The following is a 19,586-nucleotide window of genomic DNA, read 5'->3' as shown; positions in this document are numbered from 1 at the left end:
GACTTGGGGCTGAAAGAAAACTCTACGTTGGAGTAGCTGGGGTGACCTCCACGATTGCAGTCTTCTCTTGTATCAGGTGGGGCTGGTAAAATCTGCCCTATCAAATAAGAACATGATTCAAATGCCAGCTGTTTATGTCCTGAGGTTGCCAATCCTTGAAAGGACATTTCCAGAGCATATCCAAATTTGCCGAGGACCATCACAGCTTTGCTTTGTTTTTATTTTCATTTTCACAACCGGAAGTGAAAACTCCATTAATTACTCTTAGAAAGAAGAAAATATGTCTGAGGCTCAACATCCATCTGCCATAGGATGAAACTTGGCATCCCTCATTCTTTCTCTATTTCATGAACACCCAAGATTGTATGCTTCTGTTTCAAGGGGGTTCCTTTTCCTCAGGAAAAATGCTGACCTGGCGTCTGGCCTCCCTAGACTCCATACTAGACAAATATTTCCACTGTAGACTAATCACCAACTCCTTGAAATTTCTTGAAAAATTGCTTCAAGGAGATGTACCAAAGTGGGGAGCACATTTTCAGGAAAGAAGATAATGATGGAGTTTCATCCAGGAACCACACATTTAAGAGTCAGACATCATTAGGGGTGCGTGGGTAGCTCGGTTGGTTGAGGGTCCGACTCTTGATCTCAGGGTTCATGACATCGAGCCCTGCGTTGGGCTCTGTGCTGACACTGCTGAGCCTGCTTGGGATTCTTTCTCTCCCTCTCTCTGCCCCTCCCCACCTCTCAAAAATAAATAAATAAGCTTAAAAAAAAAAAAAAGGTGGTGCCTAGGTGGTTCAGTTGGTTAAGCATCCGACTTCCACTCAGGTCATGATCTCACGGTTCCTGAGCTCAAACCCCGCATTGGGCTCACTGCTGTCAGCATGGAGCCTGCTTCTGATCTTCTGTCTCCCTCTCTCTCTGCCCCTCCCCCGCTTGTGCGAGCTCTCTCTCTCAGAAATAAAATATTAAAAAATTAAAAAAAAAAAAAGAGTCGGACATCATTGCACCAGACAACCTACGCGCTGCACAACACCGACACACGCTGCAAACGTGGGAAGTTTCATGATTAAATTTACATCCTTCAGTCTAGCCAGTGAGGGCAAGGATACGATGTGCATAGATAACTGGAACACTGCGCAGATCTAAGGAACTTCCGCGAAAGTTGCAACGTGTGGTGAGGTCAAAGAATAAAGAGCTCACATTCTTTGGGGCAATAAGAAGAATGCCTGGTGTCTTTTTTTTTCTAATGCGAGAGAGATCAGGGTCAGATAAAGAGAAGGGAGAAAACTGTGGTAAGCAGGTGATCCACAGGTAGAAAAGCAAGCTCTAAAAAGTACGGCCTGGATCCCAGTTGGTATGTTGATTACCACATTCAGTTTCCATTCCGGTTCTGTATTTATTGATCACATTTGCATTTACCCAGGTAAGGAAACTGCAATACAGGGCACGCAATTGGCGTGTCTAGGGACCTATACAGTCTCAGCAGAATGTTGTCAAAGTGGATTCTAAGTTCAGAAGCCTCATAATTATCAGCAAAAGCTGCCCAATAATTTCACCAACAAACCATATGAACAGACTTCAATGCAGAGACTATTGGAGAGCACTTAACTTGCCGTAAAAAGTACCTAAAACTTCAGGTGTAGCTTGTATGGCATCCAGGAAACATACCACTGTTGGCAGGTTCCCATACCTCTAACCCCACAGTGGTAATGAACACGGCAACTTCTTTTAGAAAACCGTATTATATGCCCAGCATGAAGCCTTTACGTTTGTTATTTACAACTTTGTGGTCTGCAACAAACTAAAAATAGCTCAAATTGTTTAAATCCCTAATTGTTTGAATAACACAACTGCTTTAGACTTTCAGAAAGTTGGATTTCCCACTTGAGTTCCACAAGGTGCGTTAAAAGATCCCAGCCAGGGATCCTTCCAGGAAGTGATGTTGTAAAGTTTCTCTGCAGAAAATCTCTAGGGTTCTGGGACCTCTGCTTTCCGCAACAGGACATGTCACTGCAGAGGACCACATTGGGCATGGTCCCGCTAAATGCTCACCATGCATGGATCTCGGACGATGTTACATTTTGGTGGGATTCTGAGCCGTGCAATCAATGAGAGAAATACACTGAGGAGAAAACAATTTATTTGAGACTCTTCGCGGTTAAGTTTTTCTAAGGCAAGGAGATTATTTACCTCTGCTAAGTTCAGAGACTAGGTTTGGGTGACCTAAGGTTCTGGAAAAGCAACAAGAGACTGAAAGCACCTTGAAAATTATTCAAGCTTAAAGGAAAAGATCATAAATTGTTTTTAAAAAATCCATAAGACAGAACAGTAATAAACCCCGAGGTAACTGAAGGACAAGGACTTTGCCAAAATGAGAAATATATTTGTGTGTGTGTGTGTGTATGTGTATACACACTTTCCTCTTAAGAAAATGACTTGTATGGCAACACAAAGCACATGAAAATATAAAGTTCTCTGATAAAGGTAAATACATAGACAAATACATAATCCCGTAATATTGGAATGGTGGTGCATAAATCACTTTTAATTTTGGTGTAGGATTCAAAGGATAAAAGCCCAAAATACAAACTATACCCCCATGTTAATGGATACAAAATATAAAAAGATGTTATTTGTGACATCAGTAACGAAATTGGTGTTGGAGAGGATGTAAAAGAGCAGAGTTTCTGTATGTGATCATGGACATTTCTTGATTTCAGTTCCCCAACATCCTTTCCCCATTCTTCCAGTAACAGAACCAGTGCTTGCCTTGTTCCATCATTGGCCCATGTGGTTTGCTGAGCTGCCTTGAACCCTAGCTCTGAGTTTGGACCCGTGTCTCAGAACGGCCAGTGAGGAGGTGGAATCCCCCTGTCCACAGTGACTGGTTTCAGCAGAGATCTTCGATTCTTTCAGTGGGACTCAATTCCATTTTTTGTTTGTCGATTTAACTCTTGGGAGACAGAGATGGACTTCAGCTATTCAGATATCTGCTCGACCCTGCTGAAAATGAAGTAAAAATGGAAGAAAGCATACCCAACAGAAGAGAGGTTGGGGTCCAAATGACATTATTTGAACTCCTGGGTCCAGCTTGGCCAACCCCCCTGAAGTTTTCAGTTAAGCAAACTAAGAGATTCTCTTTTCTTTCCCACACCTGTTTGAGTTGGGTTTTCTGTCACTCACAAGCGACACTCAGAGTGGTATACCTTTACAATTCAGCTAATTGTAGATCCTTGTGACTGACCGTAACCTGGATGTGAATTTGGAGTATCATACAGCCCCTGAAACATCAAGACATACAGAGCATTTCTGCAGGCCTCTTTTTTTTAATTCCAAACTGGGATATGTCAGTAATAGGTCCCTCATATCACCTGTCATCAGCTCTGACCCCTTCATCTGCCTTAATTTCTCCGTCCCACTTAATGTTACTGGACATAAAAGTACATCATTACTTGTTTATATATTTATGGTCTGTTTCACTTGCTAGAATGTAAACTCCATGAAGGCAGGCACTTGGCCTGCGGTGTGCTCTGCTGTTTCCCCAAGGTCAAGGACACTGCCTGGCACCAACTATAAATATCAGTTGAATGAACGAATGCATGAGTGAGTGACTCTGGCTTCTCATATCATTCTCCCTATATGATTAGCTCTGGAGTCAATTGCTGGGGTCCAAACAAACAGTGACCTAGAGAGCAAAAGTGACTACTGTCCACTAGCAGGCCACCTGCATAGCCACCTCTCCTCTCAGGAAGGGACATCTCTTGTTAGCTAATTACATAACAAGAAACTCTACTTTCTATAAATTCTGAATGCAGTGGGTGAATGAATGAGCCACCTGGGTGGCTTAGTTGGTTAAGCATCTGACTTTTGATCTCAGCTCAGGTCTTGAGCTCATGGTCATGAGCTCAAGCCCCAAGTTGGACTCCATGCTGGGTGTGAAGCCTACTAAAAAACAAAAATAAGAAAGAAGGAAGGAAGGAAGCAAGGAAGGAAGGAAGGAAGGGAGGGGTGCCTGGGTGGCGCAGTCGGTTGAACATCTGACTTTGGCTCAGGTCATGATCTCACAGTTCATGGGATTGAGCCCAGAGTCAGGCTCTGCACTGACAGCAAGGAGCTTGTTTAGGACTCTCTCTCCCCCTCTCTTTCTGCCCCTCCCTGCCCCTCAAAAATAAATAAATAAACTTTAAAGAGAAAGAAAGAAAGCAGATACCATAAAATAGCTTTACTTGCTAATATACCGAGAACTTAATTGGACCTGACAGTTTAAAAATATATCAGAGGAAAACATTTTGACTAACCTGAGCCATTTTGTCCAATGGGGTCAGAAGAGAAGTAGGTAGTAATAAATTATGCTTATAGGGGCGCCTGGGTGGCTCAGCCGGTTAAGTGTCTGACTTCGGCTCAGGTCATGATCTCACAGTTAGAAAGTCTGCCTTGAACGGGCTAACAGTTTTGATTTCCATCCCAATTTCCATGTTGTTTAGAGAGCTGCATTATAAATACTCCAAAATAGCTGAGAGGTTGAAGGTTGAACCTGTATTTTAGGATTCTGAATTCCCTGTCCACTCCAAGTTCTTAAGTATTTTAATAGGGAATTGGTTTATTTGTATTTTTAAGAAAGCCAGGAATCAAGGAGGATATACTGAAAAGTCAGGTGATTTAGGGAATATGAGTTCCTCTCCTGAGGGAACTCAGTGGCCAAAGACCAACTACAAAGTAAAAACATAATTACACCCCGGGAGAAAGGCCCTGGCCAAGGGAGGAAGGGAGGGAAATACAAAGAAATGACAAGAGCGGAAGGGGCATTCTCAGGCAAGCTGACAAAGGAAGCAGTTAGCTCACGTTTTCTGAAGGTGAGGAAAGACGAATGCCCAACTATTTGTTCTGCTGTTAGGTAAACTGTAATTCAATCTTGGTTTTTTTCAGGGTGTTTCCTTCTCCAATCGTGATTCTCATTAAAATGTAGAGGCTTGGGGTGATTGTGTTAAGTCTTACATTTTCCATTTGCTGTGAGAGGTTGATAGCATCTTGAACCCTCCTTGGGTAGCACTTACGTTGCTGCACGGCGACTCTTGTTTATACCCGTGTGCGCACAGTAGATCACCACGTCCTCCGGGGCTGGGCCTCTAGACTCAGAATGCTCTTCGCACCAGCACAAACCAATGAACATTTGGTAGATCAGTTCTGGAGCAGATGCACTTTTGCCTTACAGTCCTTCAAACTCATTCAGTATGCAATCAGTTTAAATTAAATTCAGAAGGCTTGGAGAATTCTCAGTCTGGCAATGAAATCGATTAACTTGGCGACTGGTGTCTGACTGTTTAAAAATGAGGGGATTAGAATTACTTAAAATCTCTCTAAACATGTGTGAGAGGTTTTTTTAGCGAATAGACAATTAAGCAAATATTCAGAAAATGTACTCAAAGCCATAGGAGGAAGCTGATTTCCAGAGATAAGGAGCTTTTTAATACTAACCAACTTTGCAAAAAGTTTGTTTCTACAATGATGCTCAAATCTGTACTGTGTTCATACTCACTAATACTTTACTATTTTTCAAATACGATAGCTTGCTTCCCAAATTGGAAATTCTAGGGGTCAGTACTGACCCACTCACTCACTTATTCATTGATTCATTCAGACAATATTTATTGAGCCCCAATCATGTACCCAAGCGCCAAACATATTATAGTGAATGGATATAGACATGCTTTCATAGCGCTTAAAACTGCACCAATAAATTAAAAAATCTCAACTATGATAAGGAGGTAGATGTACCCGGTGCTGGAGAGGACCATGTGAGATTTGCCCTAAGTTGGGTATTTAAGGAAAGTTCTCTAGGAGCGATGATGGATGAATGAACAAGATCTGGAGGGAGGTAGATTGACCAGGTCAAGAGAGGAGGGAAGGGGGGTTCAGGCAGAAGGAGCAGCAAACCCAGGTTCTTGTGGGGGAGTAAGGTCAGCATAGCTGACCCAGGAGGCCATGCCAGCGTATACACCATTTTAGGGGGGTATGCTCATGTTTGGAAAACGGGAAATCACTGAAATGCTTTAAGCCAGAGAGGAGTGAGGTGGTTCGAGCTGTGGTAAGACCTGATTTGTCTTCCCAAAGACTCTGATCCTGTGTGCCGGAAGGATTGGAGGGTGGCTAGACTGGATGGGGAGTTAGGTGAGAAGGGCAGTTGGCAGGATGCTAAAGGAGGTCTAACGTTGCCCCTCACCCCACAGAGAATGACTCCTCCTTAGCCAGAGTCAGGGTTCTGACACCAAATTAAAATAAACCTGAAAACCTATTTCCTGACCAACAAGGAAATGGAACACCAGCCACACTGAACCTAGATGGTGTTTTTAAGTTTGTTTTTTTTTAAAGTAAACTCTACCCCCAACATGGGGCTCATACTCATAATCCCTCACAATGCTGAGATCAAGAGTCAGTCACAGGCTCTACCAACTGAGCCAGTCAAGTACCCCTGATTGTCTGATTTTTAAAGTAGGCTCCACACCCAATGTGGAGCTTGAACTCATGACCCTGTGATCAAGAGTCACGTCCTCTATGGACTGAGCCAGCCAGGCACCCCAACCCAAATGATTTTTTAATGTAATTGTTACCCCTCCAAAGACTTTGAGCTTCTTAAGGACAGGGTATGTAAATTATTCATCATTGTATCTTAAGGCCTAAATACCATCAACAGATTATATAGCTGTCAGGTACAGAAAGGAAGCATGGCACAATAGCTTGCTAGGGCTACTGTGACAAACTACCTGCTTAAGTGACAGACATTTATTTATTTATTTTTTAATGTTATTTGTTTTGAGAGAGAGTGGGAGTGGAGGAGGGCAGGGGGCGGGGAGGGGAGAGAGAAAGGGAGAGAGAGAATCTTAAGCAGGCTCCACACTCAGCACAGAGCCTGAGGTGGGGCTTGATCCCACGACCCTGGGGGCTTGACCCGAACTGAAATCAAGAGTCCGACACTCAGCCACTGAACCACCCAGGCACCCCAACAGACATTTATTTTCCCACAATTCTGGAGGCTAGAAGTCTTAGCTTAAGGTATCAGTGCAATTGGTTCCTTCTGAGGGCTGAAGGAAGGACCTGTTCTAGGCCTCCCTCATGGCTTGTAAATGTGTCTTTACACCATCTTCCTTTGCGTGTGTCTCTGGGTCCAAATTTCCCCCTTTTACAACACAGTTATATTGGATTAGAGCCCACCCTAAACACCTCATTTTAAATTTGGTTACCTTTATAAGGACCCTACCTCCAAATAAGGTCACATTTGGGGTAATGCAACTCAACTGATAACACATGGGGCTGTGGGATTTGGTAGCTGGCCTGTGTTCTAGAGGACTCCATTTATCAAGGCACCTTTTGCTTGTTCCATTTAATAGTGCTGACTCTTTCATGTGCCGGGCTCCAGAAAGCAGACTTCAGACTGGGTAGAGCAGAGCAGGGAGATTGCCTTTTCCTGGTCTCTTCAAAGCTTATGCCATTTTCTTGAAAAAGCCCGACCAAAGCAGATAGATTTTCCAAACTGTTATCTGTTGAATTATGCCCCTCCACCTCAAATTCGTATACTAAAGCCCTAACCCTCAGGACATCTGAATGTGATTGTATTTGGAGATAGGGTCTTTAAAGAGGTAAATAAGTTAAAATGAAGTCATTAGTGTGGACCTAATCCAGTATGACCGGTGTCCTTACAAGAAGAGGAAATTTGGACACAGACACGCACGGAAGGAAGACCAAGGAAGACATGGGGAGAAAGAGGCCATCTGCAAGCTGGCGAGAGAGGCCTCAGGAGAAGCCAGCGCTGTTGACACTTTGATTTGGGGCTTCTATCCTCCAGGATGGTGAGAAAATAAATTTCTGTTATTGAAGGCACCTCGTCTGTGGATTTTGTTATGGTGTTTCTAGCAACCGACACACAAACCAAACCGGCCAACGGTGATTCTCAAAACCCAGTTTCACTTGATAACTCCTTCCCATGATTCACTTCTTATTAATAACAAGTAATGTTTCCTGAGTGCTTACCTGGTGTGTCAGGCACTATACTGGAGTGCTGTCAATGTTGTCTTATTTAATCTGTACAAACCCCTAGACATGAGGACTATTATGATCTTAATTTGTATGCAGAAGAAACCTGAGCATAAAAGAGATCAAGTAACTTGCCTGAGGTTATCCAGTAGGAAGGGTACAGAGTCTGGGGTCTCCAAGACTGTGCCCTTAGCCTCTGAGCACTTTGTGCCAACCTGAGGACCATTCTGGAAGGAGGTAGAGCTTCACTGAACCATAGAGTTTACAGGCACAGCTGAGACATCTGGGTGTTTAGTTGATGAAGAGAGTGAATTACCCCTTACAACTACTTTCCCTCATTAATAAGAAAATAAACAACCTGATTGAAACATCGGCCAAAACCTTTACAGACATCTCACAAAGAAGATATAAGCATGTGAAAAGATACTGCACATCCTCTGTCATCAGGAACACGCAGCAGATTAAAATAAAAATGAGGACCACTACACTCCTGTTAGAATGGCCAAAATCTAAAACATTGACAACACCAAATGCTGGTGAGGCTGTGGAGCGACAGGAACTCTCAGTCTTGGCTGGTGGGTATGCAAAATGGTACAACCACTTTGGAAGACAGCTAGGCAGTTTCTTAGAAAACTAAACATACTTTTACCATATGGTTCAGCAATCATATTCCTTGATATTTACCCCAATGAGCTGTAAACTCATGTCTACACAAAGTCCATTACATGAACATTTATAGCAGCTTTATTCAAAATTGGCACAATGTGGAAGCAACCGAGATGCCCTTCAGTAGGTGAATAAAGATTAGTACAACGAGGCAATAGAATATTATACAGCACTGAAAATAAATCAGCCATCAAACCATGAAAGGATGTAGAGAAAATGTTGAAGCATATTACTAAGTGAAATAAGATAATCTGAAAAGGCTACATACTATATGATTCCAACTATATGACATTTTGGAAAAGGCAAAACTATAGAGGCAGTAAAAGGATTAGTGGTTCCCCGGGGTTGGAGGGAGGGAGGGATGAATAAGTAGAGCACGGAGGACTTTTAGAGCAGTGAGACTGCTCTGTATGCTACTATAATGGTGGATACATGTCATTATACATTTATCCGAACCCATAAAATGTACAACACCAAGGGTGAACCCTGATGTAAACTATGGACTTTGGATGATGACAGTGTGTCCATGTAGGTTCATCCACTGCAACAAATGTCCCATTCTGGTGGGGGTTGCTGACAACGGGGGAGGCTGTGTGTATGTGTGGGCAAAGGGTATACAGGAATTCTCTGTGCATTCACCTCAATTTTTCTGTGAGCCTAAAACTGCTCTAAAAACTAACATCTTAAAAAAAGAGAAGAAAGTACTCCCCTAGCCTTTTGGGTCAGCTTGTGACTCTAGATCATTCTTAGTTCTTGCAGAAATCATCAGCCCTCCATGAACAGTCTTAAGACTATACCAACATTTCAGGGCTGGGATTAAATATTTTGCCTTTGCTATTATCGCAAGTCATTAGACTCCTATTATTACTGATCTTAAGCAGAGGAAAGAAGATTGGAAGAAAATGACAAGTCATAAAATCACAAAGAAATTGGGGGAATATGTCTTTCGTGACTAAAGCTGCATGTATTCGTATTAATGCCACAGTGGTGTCCCTAGTTTTTTTTCACACAAGAGAATATTTACAAAAAGAAGGAGCATAACCTGAGTGAGATATACAGACCTCTCCCTCCTACTCAGGTCATCAGTTGGCATCAGATGTTGAAGACCTGGGGTGCCTGGGTGGCTCATTTAATAAATGTCTGTTGGGTGCCTGGATGGTTCAGTGGTCTGAGTGTCAGGCTCTTGGTTTTGGCTCAGGTCATGATCTCACGGTCCATGATCTCATGGTTTGTGGGTTCGAGCCCCGCATCAGGTGCTGTGCTGACAGCAAGGAGCCTACTTGGGATTTTCTCTCTTGCTCCCTCTCGCTCTCTGCCCATCCCCCACTCACACCATGTCGGTCTCTCTCAAACAAATAAACTTAAAAAAAAAAAGTTGAAGACCTCAAAGACCTTGGATGCTGATGGGAAAAAGACATGTTTTTTTTTAAAAAAAATTTTTTTTCAACGTTTTATTTTATTTTTGGGACAGAGAGAGACAGAGCATGAACGAGGGAGGGGCAGAGAGAGAGGGAGACACAGAATCGGAAACAGGCTCCAGGCTCTGAGCCATCAGCCCAGAGCCCGACGCGGGGCTCGAACTCACGGACCGCGAGATCGTGACCTGGCTGAAGTCGGACGCTTAACCGACTGCGCCACCCAGGCGCCCCGAAAAAGACATGTTAAATGTCTTTCAGAACAGATAATAAGTGGGATGGGGTAACATGTTGGAGAATATTGAGCTTTTCTTGAATGTAAAACTGCTTACATTGCTAGAGATGCTTTACTGCTGTTTTTTGCATCTAATTGCTGAACTGCTGGAATTTGCATTTTCCCACAATCAATGCCCCGCTGCTGGCTGCAACATGTATTGAGAAACAAGTAAGCATGCTCTGTGATGAGATAGCCCTTGTGAACAGCTATTGTCCCTCCCCAGCAGTGTCTGCCACCACTCAGAGGCACTTGAGGTATCGTGGGGGAAAGAAGGCAAGTGGGATTTCTCCATACCTGGAAGGGTTAAGCGTTGAGTCAATCTACAGCAAATGGCACACCCAGTTTGAGGTCCGTGAGGGTGAAGTAATTTATCTGTGAGTCATCACTGAATACACTCTGTTCTATAGAATGTTGGTTAGCAACTTGCTTGCAAACATTCTGTCCAATGGTTCTGTTATACAGCACATATGAAAGGAGGTAAGTTGCCCATTGTGACTTAGCATTTGGCAATGAAATAAAGCTGGCATTGATGGGCATGGGTTTTCACCAATAGATTTAAGGTCTGAAGAGAAGTGCTGGGTTGCAAGACTCCATTTTCACTCTAAGCATGAACGTCAGAGAAGGACTTTGGTGCCTGTGGCTAAGGGGGAGAAGAGTGACTCTCCTGGGAAACTGTCAGTATGGAAAACAAAACAAAACAAGACAAAACAGAAAAGGAACTCAGCCCAATGGTCCTCTTGTTTTATTGTATTGTGGCTTTTTCAGAGGCTCTGACTACATGGTTAAATTCTTAGCTATTTTCAAAACTTCATACTGATTGGTGTTTTTAAGCCAGAACCTTAAAACTCAATTCTCCCAACACTAGATCCTATCAAAAGAGCCCTGTATTTGTCAGTCAGGAGGAATGAGCAGGCAAGAGGGCGAGGCTGTGTGTGTCCATGGCTGGAAGAAAGGTGTGCTGTTTTGTTGCTAGGCAATAGGCTTTATGTGACAACAATTCCTTTTCTCTGAACAACTGGGGTGCTCTTTTTGGTTTCATGAAAGCCGTGCATTTTCTTGGTACAAGAAGTACACGTGGCGGTGCCTGGGTGGCTCCGTTGGTTAAGCCTCCAACTTCGGCTCTGGTCGTGATCTCGCATCTCGTGGGTTCAAGCGCCACGTCAGACTCTGTGCTGATCGCTCGGAGCCCGGAGCCTGCTTCGGATTCTGTGTGTCTCTCTCTCTCTGGCCCTCCCCCGCTCACACTCTGTCTCTGTCTCTTTCTCTCTCAAACACAAATAAACATTACCAAAAAAAAGAAGTACATGTGGAGTTTACACTAATTTGTCATATGATAGTGTTTACGAAAGGGAATGCGAATCTACTTTTGAATTCTTTGATTTGCTTCCTTCCCATTGCCACCTGAGAAATCACTTGCTTCAGGGAGACACGATTCTTTCCTTTTCTCAGCTGAGGACCCTTGTCTGGTTTGTCTGGATGTGGTTTGTGTGATTGCCATTCTCTCCAAGCCTCTAAACTCCCCCAGGTGAATAGTGAATGGGCCTCTGAGCTCCTCAATCGAGAGAACATCTTCACATTTGGAAATGTTATTGGATTTGATGTTATAATTTCAAACTAGTTAGCTAACCCTGACGCCACCATGTTACGGTATCTTCTCTATTTCTTCTTCTTTTATTGATTCTGAATATAGCACGTGTAGGTTGTGTACTGGTTACAGTCTTCCTAAGATAGGGCCCTAGATCTCTTGCATCCTTACAGCCTTAAAGCATCTGACATAGAACTTGGCATGTAGTAGGGGCGCCTGGGTGGCGCAGTCGGTTAAGCGTCCGACTTCAGCCAGGTCACGATCTCACGGTCCGTGAGTTCGAGCCCCGCGTCGGGCTCTGGGCTGACAGCTCAGAGCCTGGAGCCTGTTTCCGATTCTGTGTCTCCCTCTCTCTCTGCCCCTCCCCCGTTCATGCTCTGTCTCTCTCTGTCCCAAAAATAAATAAACGTTGAAAAAAAAAAAAAGTTTAGAACTTGGCATGTAGTAGATGCTTCATAAATGCTCATTGAATGGAAGAATGGATGGAAGCACAAAGATTAATACAGCGTTGCATTTTCCTAATACATGGATTTCAAATAGATTCAAGGCAGGTTCTGCAAATGAAGTGGTGATTGGCCTTATCGGTATTATAAAAAGAGACAAAAATTTAGATGCCCTTAATTTAGAGACGTGTCCTTCCTCTGAATGTAAAAGTCATATGTTTAATATAGAAATAGCAACCAGACATGCTTGGGTATAGATTCAGAATGCTAGAATGCTGATACTCTTTTAATCTTAGGAGACCATCGAGATACTTTGAAAAATGGAAAGTACATAGACTTGAGAACCAGCCCACAGGTTCAATATCTTTTCCCAAGATACTGTATTCTCCTAGAGCAAAGTTAGGCCTTTGTTACCACACTATAACGTACTCTGAAAATGTTTCCCCACTAATAGGAAGTGACGTGTCCTGGGCATTCTTTTCTTTTTGATCGTGGATGAGGGGCACCTGGGTGGCTCAGTGGGTTAAGTGTCAGACTTTTGGTTTCAGCTCAGGTCGTGATCTCCTGATTCATGAGATTAAGCCTCGCACTGGGCTCTGTGCTGACAGTGTGGAGCCTGCTTGGGATTCTCTCTCTCTCTCTCTCTCTCTCTCTCTCTCTCTCTCTCTCTTTTCTCTCTCCCTCTCTCTCTCTCTCTCTCTCTCTCTGCCGTCCCCACACACGTGCTCTCTCTCTCTCTCAAAATAAATAAATAAACTGGGGCACCTGGATGGCTCAGTCGGTTGGATGTCTGACTTTGGCTCAGGTCACGATCTCATGGTCTGTGGGTTTGAGCCCCATGTCAGGCTCTGTGCTGACAGCTCAGAGCTTGGAACCTGCTTTGGATTCTTTGGATTCTGTGTTCTCCCTCTCTCTCTCTGACCCTCCCCCACTTATGCTCTGTCTCTGTCTCTGTCTCTCTCTCTCTTTCAAAAATAAAATAATAAATAAATAAATACACTTAAAAAAGAAAAATCTTTGGATGAGCTTTGTCTCCTGGGTTGAGAAGATTAAAATATTTCCCCTACCCCATCCCTGCCACACTCTGGAACATTGATTTTTGTTCCCAAAGAATAATGGTTAATATTCATCAAGTGCTTGCTATGTGCTAACCACTCTTCTAAGCTCTTTACATGGATTAATCCCTTAATCCTCACAACAATCCTGTGAGGTGGGTGCTATTATTGTCCTTTTAAAAAAAAAAATTTTTTTTGAATGTTTTTATTTATTTTTGAGAGACAGAGCACCAGTGGGGGAGGGGCAGAGAGAGAGGGAGACACAGAATCCGAAGCAGGCTCCAGGCTCTGAGCTGTCAGCACAGAGCCTGATGCAGGGCTTGAACTCACGAACCGTGAGATCATGACCTGAGCCAAAGTCGGCCGGTCAACCGACAGAGCCACCCAGGCACCCCTATTATTGTCCTTTTTATAGAGGAAGGAACTGAGGCACAGAGAGGTTAAGTCACTTGCCTTAGGACTCTGCATCCAGCATGTGGCAGAACTGAGTTTGGAACCGACAGGCTAACCCCAGACTTCACTCTCTCGACCCTGCTCTGAGCCACCTCTGAAACAGAGAAGGGAAAAGCAAGTCCTGACACTCGGATTGTCACCATGCCGGGTGTGGACTCTCCACCCACCTGCTGCCTCTCACAGTACACTCTCCTTGGCCTTGTTCCAGGCTGGTCGGGGGCTCGCTCACACCAAGCAAGGCCTAAGGGTCTTGCAAATGTGAGTGAGTGCAAGCGTGGCTCAGCCCCAGAGCTCCCCGTCCTTGCACGAGGCCTAGGCCTGTGCTGCACCTGAGCCCAGACTCCCCGGGGCTTGCCTTGAGGCTTAACCCTCCAGACCTGCTCCCTGAAAGCCCTTCGTGGGGAGCCAGGCAAGGCACTCTGACTCCAAACACATGTGCCTGGAGGAGATGCATTTCCCACAAGGGCAGGCCTGGGGCTGCACCCAAGGAGAGGCATTGACTCTCATGACGGAGAGAACATTCTGGTGCTCTGACCCTGCCAAAGGCTGTCAGAAAAGACTGCCCTCTCCTCCAGTGGGGTGGGGGCTGGGGGGCAGCTACACACAAACACTCAAGTGCTCTCATATAACAGGTTTGCCTTCCCACATCTCTCCTTTATCAGCAAACACTTCAGAAGGTAAGGCCCTACCTGCATTCCAAAGACCACACAAATCACTTCCCGCCCCGCTGCAAGGCTCACTCCCAGGATGAATCATAGCAACTGCTGAAGAGCGGTCAGTGGTGGGCCCCACCCTTCCCACAGGAAGCGAGAAAGAGTAAATATATAGTTGTTCTCTAAGGGCTGGCACACTGTTAAATAGGTGATTTTAAAAATCCAGAGCTATTTAAGAGGCAGTGACAGCTCTGGAGAAGAACAATGAGTCAGGGGACTGTGGCAGTAGCTGGGCGGAGACCACAGGATTCCTATAAACTCTTTTATAAACAGGGCTCTGAAATTCCAGAGCCCGCAGGAGGTGGCTCCTTCTGTGACTCAGCGCTGCTATGCCACCAAGAATGTACCCAGGATTGGGGCAATTGGGACACCTGAGATGTGGGGTCAGAGCCCTAGGAGAGAATGTTCTTTTAGCCTTGAAACAATCGAAGTGTCAATTCTTTCATGAACCTTCTGGCAGGGGCCTATAAGCCCCTCCATAAACAAGGGCTTGTTTCGGCACCTCCGGGACCCAAACAAAGGTCAGGGGGACGTAGTGTCTGAGAGACGACTGGAGGCCTTGGGATAATACTGCCGGTTAGGCTGCCGTTCAAGGGGCTTACGACGTGATCACTCTGGGAGCAAGAACCCCAGGTCGCCAGTTCTATTCCCAGTATGCAATCTGGGTAGTCGTCAGTGATTGGGTCAAGCCAACATTCCACCTGTCATTTCTCCAAGATGACAAAGATGCCACCCAACAAACAGCTCTGGGCCCACACAAAACCACTGATAAGTGAGGAAGACCTAAACTACAAAGAGCCTGGGTGCATGCCGTCACCCGGGGCCTCGCTAAAGTGTGGACTTAGGGGAGGGTCCGAGACTCCGCATTTGCGTTTGTCAGAGCCCGGGCTGCCTGCCCGTGGACCACACTTCAAGCACTGGGGTGCCAGACAACATGTGAGAGGGGCGTTCGGTGGAGATCAACCCTGGGAGAGGCGGGGGGACCTGGGGCGTGAGGTTTGAGACGGGTCTTGGTGGTGAGATTGGATGGAGAGGAAAGATACCCCAGATCTCCCCGGTAAGGCGGTGGGTGACCCGATGAACTCCAGGGAGAATGGCAATGGCCCCTTGTGTAAGGACCAGGATTAGCTGGCCAGGCGCCCTTGGGGAAATTGAAGGGTCCGGGCAGTTAGGAGCTTGGAAACCGGGCTCTGCCATTCAGTAGCCGGGAGACTAGGCAGGTCTGAAAGATGGGGGATAGTAATTAGATGAGATGGTATATAAGACGCTTAGTTCAGGGCCTGGCACAGCATAAGCAGTCAGCAAATAGAACACTTGTTGATATCATTATTATTTTAAAGTTCAACATTTTTAAACATTTATTTATTTTTTGAGAGAGACAGAGTGTGAATGGGCGAGGGGCAGTCAGAGAGGGAGACGCAGAATCCGAAGCGGGCTCCAGGCTCCGAGCTGTCAGCACGGATCCAGACACAGGGCTCGAACCCATGAAACACGAGATCATGACCTGAGCCGAAGTCGGACGCTTAACTGACCGAGCCACCCGGGTGCCCCTTATTATTAACTTTTTTAATGTTCTATTTATTGTTGAGAGAGACAGTGCTGGTGGGGGAGGGGCAGAGACACAAGGGGACAGAGGATCTGAAGCGGGCTCTGTGCTCACAGCGGACAACCTGATGAACTGGAATTCACTAACCATGAGATCATGACCTGAGCCGAAGTCGGACACTGAACCGACTAAGCCACCCAGGTGCCCCGATATTATTACTATTATTATTATTATTAACAGTGAAAGTGACTTCCTATTTACGTCTGAGCCTTGGGCCAACATATCCCAAACAGATCGCTCCTGGTTGAGGCAGGCACTCCTTTCTCCCCATTCGTGTCCCCAGGTGCAGGTTGGCCAGTGATGCCGGAATGGACTGGAGAAGTGGACCGCTTTAACAGGAGGCAGAAGGCCTCACGCCCAGGGTCTAGGAAGGACCAAGACTGTCCCTGACCCTGGGCATAAACAGGGGAAATGATTCAGGGTTCTCAAGACTAATTTATTCGTGGAAAAAAGTTATTCAAAAGCCTGTTATGTCATTGAGATGTCACCAAATGGCAGATTCTGTTTCAGCCCCCAGGTGCCCCAGATTCAGGATGGAGATTCACTAGTCCCAGGTTTCCTGATGCCAGCTATCTCCAGGGCCCCCTGTACCCCATGCCCTGACCCTCTGCTCCAAGCCAAGGGCTGGAGGCAGCCACTAAGGCTCTTTGGGCGGAAAGCCTCACCTTTTCCAAATATTTCCCTCTGAGAGTTAAAGCAAGAGATAAACGGAAGGTATCAGGCAATGCTTGCCCCAGTTAGGCCAGACCTCTGGAGAGCAACTGCGAATGTTGATGAAAATGGGCAGAGTCTAAACAGCAATGATTTATTTTCCAAAGTCTCTGGCAGTTTTTCACCCTCAATTTTCTTCTCCTCCTCTTCTCTTTAACAGGGCAGGGCAAACCATCTGAGGGCCAAATGGCCATGCTCTGTGTTTTCCTCAGATGGATTTGCATGTGAACCCGTGAAGTTTTTGCCTGGCCATCGGGGCCTCTGGCTACTTTAGCTCTTTATCTGCTCTTTCCAGGACTGAGCCCACATGCAAAGAGGTTTCCCAGTGTTAGAGGTAAAGAGACACAAGACAAACCATCCTCACTAAGCTGTGTGTCCCCTCTCCTGCCTAGCACCAAGGCTGGGTCTCCTTGCCCCATCCTCCTGAGAGGCCCCACGCCCACCCCCACCCTCACGCCTACCCCCACCCCCACCCCAGGAGGCTCCCACAGTGGCCTCTGGCTGACCAAAGTTTACCAGCTGGGAGCCCCTCCCACCCATGGACTTCCTCTTGCCAGGTCTCAGTCCAAGGCGACAATTCAGTTATGTCACTCACATTTACTTCAGGGAGGAAGTCTCCCGGAAGCCCCCCTACCCTTCCCTGGGTCCTATATGCATTTTAGCCGCTGCCTTGATTGGTTTATTTAGGAAATCACCTGCAGAGGATCCAGTAAATAGGTACTTGTTGATATTTTTATTGTTATTAATAGTTAAGGCTGATTGAAATAATTGAGTGCCAGCCATACACCAGGCACGGTTGTAAGGGTGTTGGCTCTACAGAGATGAGCAGAATGTGTCCCCTGCCTCTGGCTGTTTCCAAGCCACTGGGGCTGATGGACACACTGAAGGCCATGAAGGTAGAAGTGAGAACAGAGTGCTCAGTGCCCCAGATGCATGTGAGGAAGTGGCTGAGTCTACCTCTGAGAAGTGAGAAAACCTCACAGAGGAGGTGACATTTGGGCTGTGCTATGGTCTGAGGAGGTGACATTTGGGCGGGGCTATGATCTAAACGGGCCTCCCTCAGTTCACTATGCTAAACTCTCAAACCCCAAAGATAATGGTACTAGAAGGTGGGACATGTGAGCGATCCTTGGGTTGTGAGGGCAGAGCCTGATGAAGGGGACTGGTGCCCTTATAAAAGAGGCCCCAGGGAGCTCCGTCACCCCTTCTATCACATGAGGACACAGCAGGAACGTGCCAGAAGTGGGCTCTCATTAGAACATGACCACGCCGGTGCCCTGACCTTGGACCTCCAGCCTCCAGAACTCTGAGAAATACATTTCTGTTGTTTGTAAGCCACCCAGTCTGTGGTATTTTGTTACAGCAGCCCAAATGGATGAAGTCAGGCTGTTTTTTTCAGGGCAGATCAGAAGTTTGCCACAGGGAGAAGAGGGGAGAAGACACGCCAGGCTGTGAGAGAAGGATGTGGAGGAAAACGGTGGCCATGAAAGAATGTGCCCTCTTCAGGGACAGCAGTCCACTTTGACTAGAGTGGGGATGGAACAAGCCTGATGGGGAGGGAAGGGAGGACCTAAATAGAAGAGTGACCTTTTGAGGACTGTGGTGTTTCCACCGATGACCTCGAGATTGACAGGAGGTGGGTGGTGCTGTGGAGGATTGAGTGAAGAGGAGACTTAGGGGGTCCCTGTCGGGAACGTCTGCAGTATCTGGAGAAGTACCTACATGTGCCCACTTAGTAGATTTCATACAGGGGATGTTCCCTACAAGGCATAGATAGGTGAGGGAAATATTGCAGTAAGTCGTTACTAGGCGTAACAAGCTGGTACCATTTTTGGGGTGCCTGGGTGGCTGAGTTGGCTAAGTGCCAGACTCTTGCTTTGGGCTCAGGTCACGATTTCATGGTTTCCTGCGTTCAAGCCTCACATCGGGCTCCACGATGACAATGGAGAGCCTACTTGGGATTCTCTGTCTCCCTCACCCTCTGCCCCACCCCACTTGAGCTATCTTTGTCTCTCTCAAAATAAATAAATAAACTTTTTTTTACAAACCAAGAAAACAACCTTGTACCATTTTCCAGAGTGCATTGTAAAGCCCACAGTTGTTCTCTGGGGTCTTATTATAAGATCTCTGCATGTGAAGCATGGCTCTAAACAAATGTGTTTGCCTGGTGCATACACCCTTTGGAACTCTAGCGCTCTACAGAGTATGTTCTCCTTCAAAAGTGGGTGCAGTCGATACCAAAAGGGTACCTAAAGGGATAGCCCAAATAAAGCCTTGGATTTATCTCGAGAGAAATGCTTCAATGGAGAGAATGAATGGTTTGCGTTCACTGTGCTGCAGATTCTGACTTAGACACTTGATCTCAAAAGTAAATTTTTGCTGCCAGGCCCAACTTTTCAGAATCCTTTTCTTCAGGGGGGCAGAGACCAGATAAGTAAGGGTGACCATACGCACTGTATGTAGCTAGCGCCTAGGGGATGCCTACGACAGCTTTAATGAACGAATGGGAGCCATTGCAGTAAAAACTTATTACATGTTTGAAGTCCTTGGGTTTTTCTGTTTTTTTAATACTTTCAAAAATACAAAAGTGTCGCGGGAATAACTCCGAGAACTTTTTAGCTCTTGAACAAT

Source organism: Lynx rufus, unplaced genomic scaffold, assembly GCF_022079265.1.
Source record: "Lynx rufus isolate CCGP_SWC_20201006 ecotype Redwood Valley unplaced genomic scaffold, mLynRuf1.p SCAF_6, whole genome shotgun sequence".
Taxonomy (NCBI): domain Eukaryota; kingdom Metazoa; phylum Chordata; class Mammalia; order Carnivora; family Felidae; genus Lynx; species Lynx rufus.
The sequence above is the reverse complement of the archived record's forward strand: the minus strand, read 5'-3'. Positions refer to the sequence as shown.